Source organism: Choloepus didactylus, chromosome 16, assembly GCF_015220235.1.
Source record: "Choloepus didactylus isolate mChoDid1 chromosome 16, mChoDid1.pri, whole genome shotgun sequence".
In the NCBI taxonomy this organism is placed as follows: Eukaryota; Metazoa; Chordata; class Mammalia; order Pilosa; family Megalonychidae; genus Choloepus; species Choloepus didactylus.
This window is the reverse complement of record NC_051322.1, coordinates 48951139-48968996: the sequence shown is the minus strand read 5'-3', so window position 1 is coordinate 48968996 and position 17858 is coordinate 48951139. Positions and strand designations below refer to the sequence as shown.

The 17858-nt window shown below is 40.3% G+C and overlaps 1 long non-coding RNA gene across 1 annotated transcript in view; it reads right to left on the bottom strand.

The window, feature by feature from the left end:
• Positions 1–3483: 3483 nt before the first annotated feature.
• The window catches only part of LOC119511141, a 40434-nt gene continuing 26059 nt past the window's right edge, over positions 3484–17858 (bottom strand). The window contains exon 4 of the long non-coding RNA XR_005212159.1: positions 3484–3547. This is a non-coding gene — a long non-coding RNA (uncharacterized LOC119511141). The remainder of the gene's footprint in view (positions 3548–17858) is intronic.

Genomic DNA, 17858 nt, shown 5'->3' with positions numbered 1-17858 from the left:
ACCTGTGTAACCCAAACCCCTTTTAAAATGTCAAAATTACCATCACCCCAGAGAATTCCCTGATGCCTCTTCCCAGCCAGGCTCCACTCCCATCCTCCAGAAGCAACAACTTTCCAGACTTTTTTGTTCTGTTTTATTTTGTTTTGGCTTTCTTAGAACTTTATGTAATGGATTCATAGAAGCTCTTTGTTATAGGCTTCTTTCACTCCGCATAATGTTTCTGAGATCCACCCATGTGTGTGTAGCAGTGGCAGTTTCTTTTTGTGGGTGAGCAGTATACCATTGTATTATTATGTCAAAGTTGTTTACCCCTTCTCCTTTTGACAGACCCTGGGCCTGTTTCCAGTTTTGTGTCATCACAAATAACACCACTATTAACATTCATATTTGAGTCTTTTTGTGGCCATGTGTTTTCATTTCTCTTGGGCAAATATCTAGGAGTGAAATTGCTAGGTCATAGGGTAAGTGTATGTTTTGTTATTTTTAAGAGCTGTTTTCCACGATATGTTGGGTGATTCTCATCCTACTTTATCTCCCTCAGTTTGGTAATCTAACAGAAATCCCTGAATAAGAGTACCCATGGGGGCCAATCGAGCCTATAAACCTCACTCAAAAGTCCAGAGCATCCAAGGGTCTTTCCTGTTCTATATTATATAAGCGCACCCCCCGCCCCACCAACTCACAGCTATTTAAATAACACAGGGGTGCTTAACCCAAGGGTAACAATCTATAGCCAAGAGATTAGCTGGTCCAAAGATCTGCCCACAATGGGATGATGGTGAATAACTGGTCCAATTAATTTCTATGAGAATTTGAAATGGAGACACAGGAAAGTCATGGACAGAATCTGACATGATAATGGTGATGATAAAATAATAATAATAACAGCATCCAATATTTAGTGGGTACTTTCTATGACCAGACACTATGCTAAGCAGTTCTCATACTGTTATCTGACTTTATCCTAAAACAATCTTACAGATAGATCCTATTATTTCCCCCCATTTTATGGATGAGGTAGCTGAAGGTTAAAGAAGTTTAGCAATATGAAAAGCCAGGTTGAAAATCTCATGCCTTCTCACCATCAGACATTTAGCCCTCCCTAAAGAAATTGTGATGGGGCCTCAGAAACCCTGTTCTTCAATCTTTGGATTTGTTGGGACAGGGAGAGGCTCTTTAAAAACATCTCAAGAGTCATAAGATTTGGATTTTTTCCCCCTCAAATACCCTATTTTTCATCACAACAAACAAAAGCACTGGGTAGAAATTTCCATTTACCTATGATTGACTAATCTTCTTTAGCTATCACTTAGCAACCGGGTAACAAATGGAGGTCGGCAAAGCAGGCTGATTAGCATTCTTTCTTTAGTCAAAAGATCAGTTATTACAAGGTACAGCCAACAGCCCTCTGGCTTACAAGGAATTTAAAGGCCAGGCAAAGTTGTTCTTTTTTTTTTTTTTTTTTTCTTCAGAGCAAATCAAGTTTTCTTTGTTCACTTGGTTTATAAAACTTATCTCATCTTGGAAAGGTAAAGCTCATTAGGGAACAGGGTGGGGACAGTGGGGAGGTCCTCCAGTTGCACTGTCTCGGAATCAATGAGACCTTGAATCCCGGCTCCACCTGTGCAGTTTCTGTTCCACACCAGCCCATGATGATGAAGATCATCTGTGAAATGCTTTTAAGTCTACAAAAAAAACTGATACCCAAAAAAATTTGTTGTGGCTAACTTCCATCAGTGGAGGAAACAACCGCAGTAAGTGAGGAAAACAGATGTACGGTTGAAACAGGCCTTGGAAGGTCAGCTTGCCCTAGTCTCCTATTAGGTGCTTCCTGACCAAAAAAGTGGGAGAGGGGGCCCACTACCCTCCTTGGCTATCCACTCTCAGGATTCCCAGCTTCCATGTCAGGAAGTTCTTCCTTAAGTCTCACTGGAATCCCTCATACTGTTCCAAGCAAACTGCTTCTTGTACTCCTCATAACAGATGCATAAAATAATCTTTCTCTGGATTTCTCTTAGTCTTTTATTTACTAGACATGCCTAATGAGTTCACCTGGACCTTTCTCTTCTCCAGGTTCAATTTTTAAAATCTCTCATCAGAAAGACACATCTGCTGGGCAGGCTCTAGGTTAAGTCCTGGACATGTCTTTACCTGTAGGGAACTTACGATCTCATAGCAGCGAAGGAGATAGGTTAAGAAATGGCAGCAAAATATATTGTGTTAAGTTTTGAAGCTTTGCATTTTGATGATCCATCCATTCAAAATTATCTTAATTTTTCCATTTCAATGTTTTAGTTACATTTTAATCACTAAAATTCAATTATTTCTTAATTTCCACTGATCCCGAGGGGTGGGGGAAGCGGGGTGGGGAGTGGCATGGCATACTATCTAGTGGCAAAAAGTAATTAAAAAGGAAGACCAAACTCTATCTTGCAATTTCATGTAATGGAAATAAATAATACACTCCCTGGATTAAAGTACCATGAACTAAAAGATGCATCTTTGGTTTAATAAGAAAACAAAAAGGCCAAAAATGGGAATGAGTACAATAAGTATGCATATCATCTGGATTTTAGAAATCCAAGGGAAGGGGAGCATCTTAAGGAAATCTAATGAAGTGTTTTTAATTGCTTTACTTTCTAGCAGTTGGCAACTAATGAATAAGAGTGATGAGTGCAGCTAACGGTGGTGATGACAATGCACTAAGTACCTGCTATGTACCGAATATTTCATAACTGTCCTGGAGGAGAGATATCATCTCCCTATTTTATGTATGGGGGAAATGAGGCTCGAAGAAAGGATCTGCCTTCGACCTTAGACCCAGGATTTAAACTTGGGGAGGTTGATTTACAAAGTCCACAATTGTTCCACTCTCCTAAGCTTCCTTCTGCTTTTTCCCAAATCCTAGGGCTTTCTGACTGCGCTCCTTGAACCCTCTCCCAAGCATACATGATGGGGAAGACAAATCTTAGACTTTTCTGTATACTCCATTTCCTCTCCCACTCCCAGGGCATAACCTTGACTCTGTCTTCACCTGGAACTGTCCCACCTCAAAAATCTCCACCTCCCATCCCCATTTGCCCAGTGTACAGCTCCATTTCAATCAGATCTGCTTGTCAACCCTCTGGAGACATCTAGAAACCTTTGTCTCCTCTCTTGTCGATTTCCCCTAAGCTCGTAGACAACCCCTCGTGGTTCTCAGATAGCACCCCGACTCCCCCACAGCCTCAGTGTGAAATCAGGAGCTCCGGCAGGGGGCAAGTTGGTGCTGAGAGGGCTCCTGGGCCAGAGGAGACCCAGGGTCAGGGGATGGGGGAGGCCAGCGACTGTTAAACGATGTTGTCAGTGCAGGCAAATGCCAGGAACCTTGGGTTCCACAGCATGTCCCAGCACAGGGGCTCCAAGGGCCGAGTGGAGTTAGCCACATCTCAAGGGACAGCAGCGCAGGGCTCTGTCCGGGACAGTGCAGCCACGGCACAGCAGAGGTCACGTGCTGGTGGGGGTCGCCCCCGAGAGTGTGGGTGCGTTTCCCCTGCACCCAGGCACACTGTAGGACAAAAGAGGTGGAAGAGAGAGATGCAGGGTAGCTTAAGTTAACCCTGCAATGATGAATTAAACCATAAGAAACAATTTCCTTCCATGGGCAAGTTTAAAAAGCACCCCACCCCCCTCTTGCCATTAGTGGCAACAGGACCTCCAAATATCAGTTCTAGAAAACAAATGAAGGCCCATTTTGTGCACATTCGAGTAGCAGTATGGATCAATCAGGTTGTTTTCAGGAAAGTGGAGATTTAGCACAGGGATCAAACCTGAATGGATTGAGGGAGGAGCTAGGAGAAGCAAAGAGCTAGAAGGAGAATCAAGTGTCAGAGAAAACTCACTACCCAGGGAAGCATTGGCTGGGTGGACTGATCAGGGCTTGCTGGGGAAACTGGGAAGCCCAGCACTGCTCCGATATTAAGGGGGGACAGGGAGTCTGTAGCAGGGGGTGGGCAAACTGCTACTGTGGGCCCACCCCAGGTGTCTGCTGGTAGGCTGGGGTGACCTGGGCTAATAACCAGAAAGAGAGGGGCACGAAGGGGAGTGGAGCAAGGACAGGCTGGGACCCTCTGGGCGTGGCTCATCTGCCTATATGGGTGGCAAAGAGCTTCAGAGAAACGTGGCCAGGGCTTCATTTCTTCCTCTCAAATCTCATGCAAGTGTCGCTTTTGACCAACTCTAACTGGGAGCCATAGAGGTAAGGGGAGTTGAAAACCTAGTTCCTAATGTAACCAAGTTGACTCTAGAAGAATCCATGTATATACCATGTATAAATTTAAATCCTGCTATGAAATAGTTTTAAAATTATTAGACACATGCACAATAGCAGTGCCCAATAATGTCTTTTTCAAATTCGAGCAGTTGTAGATTCACAGAAAAATCACGCAGAAGAGTTCCTGATTATTGCCCTCTCTCTTACACAGTTTTCTCTATTATTAGCATTTTGCATTAGTGTTGTATTTTTGTTACAATCAATGAAACAATATTTTTAGAATTATGCTATAAATATTAGCCCACTGTTTACATTAGTGTTCACTCTTGGTGTTATAGAGTTCTATGGGTGGTTTTTTTGTTGTAATTTACAAACAAACCAAAATTTCCCTATTTATCCCTTTACATATACACAAATCAGCTATGTTAATTACATTCACAATGATGTGCCTCCATCACCATCATCCATTGCCAAAACTTTTGCATCACCCCAAACAGAAACTCTCTACCAATTAAACATTAACGCCCCACTCCCCTTCCCCACCCGGCTGCTGGTAACCTTGTTCTTCAGTTTCTGACTATGAGTTTGCATATTCTGCAAATATGCACAGTATTTGTCCTTCTGTGTCTGGCTTATTTCACGCAACATGATGTCTTATAGGTTCATCCATGTTGTAGCACACATCAGAACTGCATTCTTTTTACGGCAAAAAATTTTATTATATACCACATTTTGTTTATCCATTCATCTGTTGATGGATAATACTGCAGTGAACATCAGTGTGCAAATACCTGTTCAAGTCCCTGCCTTCAATTCTTTGGGTTATATACCTAGAAGTGGGATTGCCAGTCATATGATAATTCTATATTTAACTTTCTGAGGAATTACCAAACTGTTTTCCTCAGTGGCTTTACCATTTTACATTCCCACCAACAATGCATGAGTGTTCCTATTTCTCTTCATCCTCTTCAATACTTTTTTTTTTTTTAATAGTAGCCATTCTAGTGAATGTGAAATGGTACCTCATTGTGGTTTTGATTTAAACTTCCCTAATGGTTAATGACGTGAGCATCTTTTCATGCGCTTCTTGGCCATTCGTATATAGTCTTTGGAGAAATGTCTATTTAAGTCTTTTGGCCATGTTTTGATTGGGATTTTGTCTTTTTGTTGTTCAGTTGTAGGATTTCTTTATAGATTCTAGATATTAAACCCTTATCAGATATATGGTTTCCAAATATTTTCTCCAATTCTGAAAGTTATCTTTTTACTTTCTTGATAAAGTCCTTTGATGCAAGAGTTTTTCATTTTGATGAGGTCCCATTTATCTATTTTTTTTTTTGTTGCTTATGCTTTTGTTGTAAAGTCTAAGAAACCACTGCCTAACATAGGGTCCCAAAGATGTTCCCCTATGGTTTCTTCTAGGAGTTTTATAGTTTTAGTTCTTATATTTAGGTCTTTGACCTATTTTGGCTTAATTTCTTTTTTTTTTTTTTGAGGGTGCTCTACTTTGCTGATGCTGCTGGAATGCAAAACACCAGAAATGGATCAGTTTTTATAAAAGGGGGTTTATTTGGTTACACAGTTACAGTCTTAAGGCCATAAAGTGCCTGAGGTAACACAACAGCAATGGGGTACCTTCACTGGAGGATGGCCAGTGGTGTCCAGAAAACTTCTGTTAGCTGGGAAGGCACGTGGCTGGCATCTGCTCCAAAGTTCTGGTTTCAAAATGGCTTTCTCCCAGGCTCTCTCCTAGGCTGCAGTTCCTCAAAAATGTCACTCTTAGTTGCACTTGGGATATTTGTCCTCTCTCAGCTTCCCTGGAGCAAGAGTCTGCTTTCAACGGCCATTTTCAAACTGTCTCTCATCTGCAGCTCCTGTGCTTTCTTCAAAGTGTCCCTCTTGGCTGTAGCTCCTCTTCAAAACATCACTCACAGCTGCACTGAGTTCCCTCTGCCTGTCAGCTCGTTTATATAGCGCCACTGATCAAGGCCCACCCTGAATGGGTGGGGCCACGCCTCCATGGAAATATCTAGTCAGTCATCACCCCACAGCTGGGTGGGGCACATCTCCAAAGAAACACTCAAAGAAATCTAATCAACACTGATAATGTCTGCCCACACAAGATTACATCAAAGATAATGGCATTTGGGGGACATAATACATTCAAACTGGCACAGAGGGACTTAGCATATTTTATTTTAGGTTAATAATCTGTCTTAATAACCAGAGAAAATGCTGGGGAATACATCTCTCACAGTTTAGAAAATGAAGAGACTTCTATAATTCCTCAAGTAACCATTAATGTCTTGTTGGGGAGAAAGAGATGTTTAATTCCTAAAGGTTAATATAATGTGGGCTTTCAAATCATCAAATATGGCATTTTCTCATCATTTTGAAATAAATACTGTGTACTATTTTTTACACAGAAGCTGATAAATGCTGATCTTAACTTAAAAGTCTACTTTTCATTAAATATTTCTCTTTACATTAAACCCAGACACACAGTCATATCCTACTGATATGATTTGCCCTCTAAGGTCAAATGTAAATAGCATTATTTTAAGAGAAAAAGATAAGTATTAAAACATTCGGCTTAATGTATGTATATGGTATGAGGTAGGGGGTCCACCTTCATTCTTTTGCATATGGCCATCCAGTTCCCCCCATATTATTTGTTAAAGAGACTACTCTTTCCCCACTGAGTGGTCTTGGTACTTCTGTCAAAGATGAATTGGCCAAAGGTGTAAGGGTTTATTTCTGAACTCTCAATTCTATTCCATTGGCCTCTATCATCTGTCCTTGTGCCGGTACCATCCTGTTTGGATAGCTGTAGCTTTGCAATAAGTTTTAAAGACAGGAAGTGTGGGCCTTCCAACTCAATTCTTTTTCAAGATGGTTTTGGCTATTTGAGGCCCCTTACCCTTCCATAAAAATTTGATGATTGGCTTTTCCATTTCTACAAAGAGGGTGCTGGAATTTTGACTGCAGTTACATTGAATCTGTAAATCACTTTGGGTAAAACTGACATCTTAACAATATTTAGTCTTCCAGTCCATGAATTTGGAATGTTCTTCCACTTATTTAGATCTTCAATATTTTTCAGCAATATTTTATAGTTTTTTGTGTACATGTCTTTTACATCCTTGGTTAAATTTATTCCTAGATATTTGATTCTCTTAGTTACTAATGTAAGTGGAATTTTTTTTTTTGCTTGATTTCCTCTTTGGATTGTTCATTACTAGTGTATAGAGACTCCACGGATTTTTGTATGCTGATTTTGTACCCTGCCACATCGCTGGATTTGTTTATTAGCTCTAGTGGCTTTGTTGTGGATTGTTCAGGATTCTCTATGTATAAGATCATGTCATCTGCAAATAGGGAGAGTTTTACTTTTTCCTTTCCTATTTAGATGTCTTTTCTTTCTTTTTCTTGCTTTATCCTGCTGGCTAGAACTTCCAGGACAATGTTGAATACAAGTGGTGACTATGGGCATCCTTGTCTTGTTCCTGATCTTAGGGGGAAAGCTTTCAGATTTTTACCATTGAGTATGATGTTAGTTGTGGGTTTTTCACATATACCCTTTATCACATTAAGGATGTTTCCTTCTATTCCTAATTTTCTGAGTGTTTTTATTAGGAAAGGGTGCCGAATTTTGTCAAATTTCTTTTCTGTGTCAATTGATATGCTCATGTGGTTTTTGTCTTTCATTCTATTAATATGGTGTGATACATTAATTGATTTTCTTTTGTTGAACCACCCTTCATACCTGGCATAAATACCACTTGATCATGGTGTATAACTTTCTTTAATGTGCTACTGGATTCAGTTTGCTGATATTCTGTTGAGGATTTTTGCCTCTATATGCCTGAGGGATATTGCCTGTAATTTTCTTTCCTTGTGATACCTTTATCCTGTCTTTGGTATTAGGGTGATGCTGACCTCACAAAATGAGTTGGAAAGCGTTTCCTCTGCTTCAATTTTTTGGAGAGTTTGAGTAGTATTGTTAATTTCCCTTGAATGTTTGGTAGAATTCACCAGTGAAGCTATTTGGTTGTGGGCTTTTATTTGTTGAGAGGTTTTTATTATTATTATTGTTATTACTGGTCCAATCTCTTGTTTTTGGTCTGTTAAGATTCTTCTATTCCTTCTTGAGTCAGAGAGGGTAGTTTTTGTGCACCTAGGAATTTTCCCTTTCATCTAGGTTACCTAATTTGCTGGCATACAATTCTTCACAGTAGCCTCTTATAATCATTTTTATCTCCATGGGATCAATAGTAATTCCCCCTTTCATTCCTGATTTTAGTTATTTGCATCTTCTCTTTTTTTCTTTGTCAGTTTAACTAAAGGTTTGTCAATTTTCAAAGGAAACAACTTTCAGTTTTGTTGATTCTCTTTACTGTGTTTTTTAGTCTCTGTTTCATTTATCTCTGCTCTAATCTTTGATATTTCCTTCCTTCTGCTTGTTTTGGGCTTAGTTTGTTCTTCTTTTTCCAGTTCCTCCAGGGGTGTGGTGACGTCTATGATTTGAGTCCTTTCTTCTTTTGTAATGAAAGGATAGAGCTATCATTGAGCACTGCTTTTGCTGTGTCCCATAAGTTTTGATACATTGTGTTTTTGTTTTCATTTATCTCAAGGTGTTTCCTGAGTTACCGTGTGATTTATTCTTGACAATCGTTTAAGAGTATGTTGCTTAACTTCCAGAAAATTTGTAGATTTTCAACTTCTCCCTGTGTGGATTTCAACTTCTCCCTAGCTTCATTCCATTGTAGCCAGAGACACTGCTTTGTAAAATTTCAATATTTTAAAATTGATTAAGACTTAATTTTGTGATCCAACATGTGGTCTCTATTAGAGAATGATTCATGTGTACTTGAGAAGAATATGTATTCTGCTGTTTGGGGGGTTCGGTGTTCTGTATATATCTGTTAGGTCTAGTTCATTTTTAATATGTTTGAGTTCTCTGTTTCCTTACTGATCTTCTGTATATGTTTTCTCCATTGGTGAAAGTAGGGTATTGAAGTCTCCAACTATTATTGTGGTAGTGTCTACTTTTCCCTTTAGTTTTGTCAATATTTGCCTCATGTATTTTGGGGCACTGTTGTAAAGTATATAAATGTTTATGATTGTTATTTCTTTTTGGTGGATTGACACTTTTATTAATATATAGTGTCCTCTTTATCTCTTATAACATTTTTTAATGTAAATTCTGTTTTGTCCAATATTAGTATAGCTACCCCAGCTCTCATTTGGTCACTACTTGCATGGAATTATTTTTTCCATCCTTTCACTTTCAACCTATTTGTTTTCATTGGGTCTAAGGTGAGTCTCTTGTAAACATATAATTAGATACTTTTTTATCCATTTTTCCAATCTGTGTCTTTTTATTGAGGAGTTTAATCCATTTATATTCATTGTAATTACCAATAAGGCAGGTCTTACTTCAGTCGTTTTGGTTTTTGTTTCTTATACATCTTATATCTTTTTCTGTCTCTCTTTTCCTTTACTACAGCCTCCTTTTGAATATAGTTGATCTTGTGTGATGTAGCTGACTGATCCCTTTCTCATTTTTGTTTCTGTACCTATTCTAAATACTTCTTTTTAAAGTATTCTTTAAATATTTTCTTTCTTTAATAGGGGATCTATTAAACAATCTAAATCTATAACCTATTAGTCTGAAAACATACCAATTTACATGGTCTCTGCTCCTATACCACCGCCACCACCACCCCTGTTTTCCCTTTTTATACTGTTTTTGTCACATATTGCATCTTTATGTTTTATGTGTCTATAACATGAAAATATGCCATTATCAGTATAGAGAATGTAACTAAATTTCCACAGTAGGCACAGGTGAGAGTCTCAGGGCTAAACCCTGATCCCAGTCATTATTTTTGCATAATACTTATGAGTTAAAATTAAGGCATCTATTTGGTCTTGAGTTTACACATAATTATGCTTCACAACAGAAAGTAAGTAGGACCTTGGTGCATGAACTTTTTAATCATCCTTCTTGGTCACGGACCTCAGTCTCTGCTTCAGCTTTGACATTAAATACACTTGTACACAAATTATTCTGACAGCCTTATCTAGGCTGAGAAGAACAGAGTCTGGGCATCAAGCATTTCCCTATCAACTGCACCTAAACACTCTTATCTCCTGTGGAGCCATTGCCTCTGCAGACAGCGTCTTTCAAGATTTACAATCTGCTTCTCTGCCATGGAATCACAACTGAGCTGCTCTAAGTGCTTTGACTTTGCCTGGGCCCACCCTCTGTCCACCCCTCACTCCCCTGTACCCACCCAACCCTCTTTGCCCACCTCCTCACCCATCTCTGCTTGAGTCCCTTCACATAGTTGTTTCTGAGTATTAAACTATACTTATAAATACAGCTTATAAACATGTAGACACATGCATGAATACATTTTCACACATGGCTTGTTGGGGTATGTGTATTACCAGGGATCTTTCATCTATATCACTAGAATAAAAGTATTTGCCTTAGTTTATTTTTGCTTTCCCTAAGCTTAATTCCTTCCTTTATTTCAATATTAGCAACTGAATAAAGGGATAATGTGATTTGATCACTCAAGAAAATCATTCCCAAATGGCCTTATGACCATATTTTCAGTTTAAGTTAAAATTAACCAAGATTATTGAAGAGATGAAATATAATAAAATTAAAAACCATTTTAAAAACCTAATGGCTTGAAACACTAATATGGTTATCCAGGGGAATTCTTTCTAGCATTTTTTTTTTTTAATTTATTGTGGCAAATAAATTAGCTGAGAGGGGGAAAAAAGGCTGTAAAAAAGTAGGACTATATAGAAAATGGGAGTCTTATAAGCCTCAGTCCTCAAATAAAAGGGGTGAGGCTGAGTCAGTAGGGTGGTAGGAAATGCGACATTTTCCATAGCCCCATTGCCCCATTGTCTAAATAATGAAGGACCAACATTAAAATTCAGGTATTTCCCAATCACTCAGTCCATATATGGAGTCAGTCAGTACCCTATGGCTGAAAAAAAAAAAGGTCTGTCTTACTGGTTTTCACATTTGCTGAGCTGTGACAACCAGCACTCTGGAGAGCACGGGCCAGCTTTAGGAAAAGAAACAATGGGATTGAAAGTCATGAAGAATCTTGCCTCTGCCCAAAGTGCCACGAATGGCCTGCAAATGTTCCAGAACTCCCCATGTGAGACCTTTCTCTGGGTCAAGGCTCTGTGGTTGCTGATTGTTTCTGAGAGTGGCAAGCAACCCTAAGTCTAATCAAGTCTAGGGGTCCTAGGGACACTGTGTGGAGTAAGGCCCCGAGAGGCTTCAGATCCCCAGAGTTCTGCCATTATATGAAATAGCTTGTCTCCCTTTCAAATGAGGGAGAAAGTGCTCTGGGAACCAAGGAATCCCTGTGCATGGTAGGCGATGCAAACCAGATTAAAATAAATAAGTGTAATTAGAGAAACTGAGATTATTCTTAAAGCTGCTTCAGCCTTTCTAGCTGCCAATCCAAAACCATTTCTAGATGTTTCTCTTTAGTTGGTGCTCTCATGGATTTAGTCAAGGATCTTTTTTGACTTCAAAGAATGTGTAGTGAACTTGATGTGGACTGTCCCACTCAGGGTGTGGGAAAGGCATCCTTGAGCAAAGGATGGACAAACTTGGAGGGTCTGGTCTAGTCGTATCCCTCATCTCCTCATTGAAAATGTGTATGGCCTTGATTGCTGTAACATGGGCTAATTGCTCAAATCTGGTTTCTCCATTTCCTAGATATGTGACCTTACGCAAATTATTTATTATCCTTATGCCCCAAGTTTCTCATCTATAAAAAACAGATAAGAACAGTAATTACCTCACAGAGTTGATGTAAGGATTAAACATGCAAAGCCTACCACAGAGCAAGCCCTCAAAAAATGCCTGCTGGGAATTATTCTATGTAAGCTGCTGCAGTCTCTGAACCTCACTTTTTTATTCCATAAAATGAAGAGGTTGTACTTGTTGGCTCCTAAGTTACCTTCCAAACCTGGCATTCCAGGTTTCTAGCATTTTGTAGCTAAAGAACAAGGCCTGGCTAAAAGAAGGCAACTCATGGAAACCAGGTGTTATGAGAAGACTTTTCAATGAAAAGAGGAAAGAATAGACATTTATGGAGGACTGATGCTTTCCTTACATTGTTTCCCACAATCCTTACAATATCCCAGAGATATAGGTGCCCTCCTCCTTTTATCACAAAGGAAGAAACTCAAGTCAGGGAAATCCATTCCCCTGCACTCGATCACTCACCTAGAGGGTGGCACAGCCAAGATATGAGGGTGAGCCTGTCCCACTGGGGACCCATGCTCTTCCTCTGCACCCCACTGACTGTCCGCTCAAGTGAGATGTAGTTCCCTTGGGCAAGGGGAGGCATGGAAATACAGGGGACAACTTAAAAATTAGATGTGACTGCCTGAAGATATTTTCACTGCAAGACCAGAGCATAACAAATACAGCTACTGAATGACCAAAATCCCAGAGGTAAACAGAGCTAGAAACATCCATAAAGGTTCCCAGTCACGGTGAGAGCCCGTCAAGAGAGCAGTGAATGAGAGTCTGTTCCATCTTTTTGAGAAGAGAAGTGTGTTCTGAGAGCCTCTCACCCCCGCTCCCCTGCTGATCCAGCAGCTCCAGCCCTGGTGCTAAAAGGAAGCCACAAGGAGACCAATTTTCCTGAGCTCTAATGGTGGGGCACGTTCTCTTTTGTGTATACTTCATTTCCCTCATATACCCTGGCTTTCACTCACCCAGTTTGGTCCCTGCAGCCTGCCTAAGATTTGAAATTGCAACCCTTACACATTCAAGCCCAGATTATCCTTCTTAAAGGAACTCAACCATTGTTGAAATCCCCAGATAATTCCCCAACCTCATTTGCACCTTTTTTTTTTTTTTAATATTGCTTTCCCAGAAAGTTCAAGCCCTAGACTGAAGGAACAAGTGAAGTAAAGTTTCTGGATTTGAATGTCATGGTGTTGTCACGAGTTCGCCTCTTGACACTTCAAACCTGTGATCTCTGTTAGAGAAGGCCTGAGCCGTATCAGGTCCTGATTCAGTCACTTTGGGCTTCATCAAGTAACCTCCCACTCAAGAGTATAGGGACAGAGAATAGTTTAAAAGTAAAGAGCACTCAAGATAAGAATTCAACTTCAACACATTTTTACTAAAGGAGCACTTAGGGTAAAAGGAACAAGTTAATAAAAATAAACTGATACATGACGAAGCCTAGGAACCCCTGCTCCTCCAGAAGCAGCTGGATGAGTTCAGAGAGCTCCCCTTGTCTGAGTTACAGAGTACTCATAGCACTTTTGACTTACATTCAGTCAAATCACATTCTGTTTTTACACTTGAAAATCAAAGAGAGTATCCACAGCGTTATCAGAGACTTAGCCTTGAATGTCTACAGAACTCTACTGAAAATATTTCTACTAATAAAGCTTCTGTAAGAGCAATATAACATACTTTTTACTTATATAAAATCTAAAAATTAGAAAAGAGATTGCTATTACTTATCTCTAACTCATTAATATAGTTTTCTTATTTCATTCTATGATTAGCTTAGCCATTGCATCATGTTGATGAGCATACATTTGATTAAAACTGTATTCAACCTTGCTGCATTACTTATGACTTATCTATGATTGAAGTAACAGCTACAGCCCCATCCTGTTTTCTATTCATATCTAAGAAGGCTGAAGAGGGCTTTCTGCTTTCTTGAAAACATTCACAGCTTTTAACTGTTCAGCTTCTTCTTCAGGATAATCTTCTAATATAGGACTTGAAGGCTATGACTCATCTGTCCCAGTTATTATAGTAAGGCCTTTCCACTTCTCATCACTTGGAAATTGTGTTTGAGTGTCTTTAGGTAAAAGTTCTGTTAAATACGCTTCTATACTAGAAGGAATAAGTGGTTCTTCACTATCAGAACAGAAAGCATCAGGTGGTACATGAGAGCATCATAGAAGCAGTCGGCATCCTCATTACCAGATTCCTCAGTAGAGATATTTTCCTGCGACAGTGTATACCCAGAGCCCCAAAGATGCCCTGCTAGCTCCCTCATCCCCACTTGTTCCCAGCCCCCACCCCATTCCTCCTTGAGTCGTGGGCCCTTCTGGGCTGGTAGGGGTCTGGGCGAGGGCAGCAGGGGCAGAGCCCACCCACAAGCCCAGGTCGGAGCACAGGCTGACTGCGCCAGAGGTCTGGGTCTTCGTCTCTGGCAGCTCTAAGAGCTTCTCAGGCAGCAACCAGCACAAAACCCTGAGACAAAGCCAGGAAGTATTTAGCAGGAGAGAGTCCAAGTGGTTTTCCAGAGCCATTTTTTCTGGGGGTCCTAAGACCTGGGACTGTAGATCCTGGATGGCCAAGAGGGTCCCCTCCTTCCCAGGATGTCACCTGGATGTGGTCTCCAGCTGTCATGCTGACTCTACACCCTTTTTGTGGAAAAGCGATCTGCTCTGTGCTTCTACCCATTCTCTGCCAACAGCGCTAGCAAGTATGAAACAGAGACAAGCCAGCATGATGGTCACATAGAAGATGAGAGAAGAGGGAAAAGGAAGGGGGAAAGGGGAGAAAAAGTGGAGAAAGTGAAGACAGGGCTAGAGAGGTAAGATTCGTGAACATTTCAGCAAAAGAATGTCCAATCTTCCTTCTCTCTCCTCCTCCATTTTAGCCTCACTATAGAACTCTCCTCCACAGTCTTCTTCCATGCCTCAACCCAACACTGACATCTCTCCATTTTCCAAGCCAATGGGCAATTACAGTCCAAACTATCCACCAAGCACTTGATAACATGCATCTGCTTTCAAATGTGTAAACCTGGTTCCTAACATACTCTCCCAGCAAGAGGTTTTGGTTCGTTGAAGTTAAGGTTGTGCTTGAAATTTCCCTTGCAGTCAAGATCTATACTGAGCCTCACTCTTAAGCTGTGCCTTGACTCACACTGACACAGATGTAGGAACTGGCAGAAGGACCAAGGCCAAGGGAATAACCATGCTCTTGTTTCTACTTGTGAGACTCCAGCACCCGAGGAGCCAGATAGACATGGCTAAGGGGCTGGCAATCCTTGGCCCAAGCAATGAAGTCAATTGAATAACTAATATACTCCATCGAGAAACAGCTTCCTATTTTTCAAACACACACATCTGATTTACAAAATACAAAGTCATTACAAGGCATTGCAGACAACTGATTAATTCTTTGTTATATATTTTTAAATAGGTAGATATTAGAGGTCCAGCTCCAAGAAATATTTTGACATTAAAAGTGAATTTCTACATGATGTTAGAAAAGCTTGAAACCACTGACCCATATACCAAAAGCTGAGGTCTCCTCCATACTCATACAGCCAGGGGAATGCTCCCCCCAGCCTACCACAGAGTTAGCTCCTTTGTGTGGATGTTTACTGGGCCTGCCAAAGAGGAGCTTCTGAATCCACAGAAGTTCAAAGCCTGGGCCAAAGTTTAAATGCTACTGATGCAACCGTCACCCTTAACCTGCTTGCTGGGAGTTGCAGTAATAAGGAATCTACAAGCACTATTTAAACAGTTAGCTCTGTTTTATCTTAAAATAAATAACAAGGCCCACCTCCAATCCTTTCCCCTCCCCAACATGGATTATTCCACGCCCCACCCTTGTGTGGCTCAGAAGACGAGGCCACCAAGCTCCATCACATTTCCCAGCATGAGGGCTTTCTTCCTTCCTTGACCCAGTTCACTACCTTTATTTTCACAAACTATCTGACATGATAGTCATTCAACACAGTGAGTTACACGGAGAGAAATGACATTGCTGGAATGCCATGAAAATTCCTTACGTTTCTCCATGCTTCATAATCCAAAGGGGGAACTACCAAGGTAACTAACAAATATTCAAATTCTGTCAGCACTTAAGTATTTTACTTTGACAGTGTTTGCATTAGGGGCAAAAATGAAATGGCCCTTAAATTGAGTCATGTAAATTGACACATGATAAACAAGTGGTTGCTTCTTAAAAAGCTGGGGCCTAACTCGGCAAATAAACTCACCACATTCCCCTCCTACATGGGATGTGACTCCCAGGGGTGTAAAGCTCCCTGGCAACGTGGGACATGACTCCTAAGGTGAGCTTGGCCCTGGCATCATAGGAATGAAAAAGCCTTCTGGACCAAAGGGGGAAAAGAAATGGAACAAAATAAAAGTTTCAGTGGCTGAGAGATTTCAAATAGAGTCAAAAGGTTATTCTGAAGGTTACTCTTATGTTGCCAAGCCCCATCCAAAAACAGTATTCCTGAAAACCTAGGGAGTGCCCTGAGCTCTATCTAAGTCTCTATAAAAGTTTTTCTTCTAAGTTTATTTTTTCAGAAACTTAAGGCCTCCAAACTGATCCTATGCAGATAAGCCCTGAAACCCAGAGGTGCCAGTCTCTCCAAGAACATCAACCAGTTTCATTCCTCTACCCCATAAGGTCAACACCCCTTTCCAGCACAAAGAAGTTAAAATGGTCATTGCCCAGATATCCTTGAAGATTGAGAGAAAGATCAAATGAGGGGGAGGAGGTATAACTGAGAAATCTGGATTGAACAAATGACTGCCAATTCTGACTCATTATATAGATATTTCTTTTTAGTGTCTAGTGTCTTGGAATAGCCAGAAGGAAATACCTGAAGTTGTTGAACTATAATCCAGTACCCCTGATCTTTGATAATGATTGCATAACTATATAGCAAAAAAAAAATTTTTTAAGTCAGTTGCCCGTGTTTGTTTTGTTCTATTCCACTGATCTATGTCTATCTCTAACAATATAACAATATCTTAGCTAGCCTACCTCTATTGTAAGTCTTAAAATTAAGTAGAGCGCAACACTAGTGATCAATAAGAGGAAGGGGTATGGGGTATGGGATGTTTGGGGTCTTCTTTTTTCTATTTATTTCTTTTTCTGGAGTCCTGCAAATGTTCTAAAAATGACCATCATGATGAATACACAAATATGTGATGATACTGTGAACCACTGATTTCATACTTTGGATGGATTATAAGGTATATGAATACATCTCAATAAAATTATCATTAAAAAAAAAAAAGCTGGGGCCTGAGCCCAGGGACCCATGGGCTTGCAACTTTCCCTAAAGAGCATCTGCAGCAAACAGAGGCAAAGATCAAATAGTTTAAACAAAAATTAAGGCAAGTCTGCCAACCTCCATCCCACCTGTACCTGATTGGACCAACATTTAATGATTACTGTGCTTTCACTGTGTTCTGTGCTCATTATCCATCACAGCATCCCATCCTCCCCAAGAGGCAGATGCTATTCTTATCACTGTTTAACAGGTAAGGACACTACACTGCACAAACTGCAATAAAACCCAAGTAAAACAGCTAGTATGTGGCAAAGCCAGACCCAAACTGGTATTTTTCTAACTCCAAAGTCCATGCATTTTCCACAATAGTACATTGCTTCCCAAGTGAGATGTTATTTCTTTACCTAGCAGCCCTGGCTTACAGCTAGGGGCAAAGGTGTGTGGACAGATTTGGTTATGAACCCAATGGAAGAAAGTAGGGAGATGCCTGGAAGACTTGAAGAACTGATGGCAGTGAAAATTCAAACTGC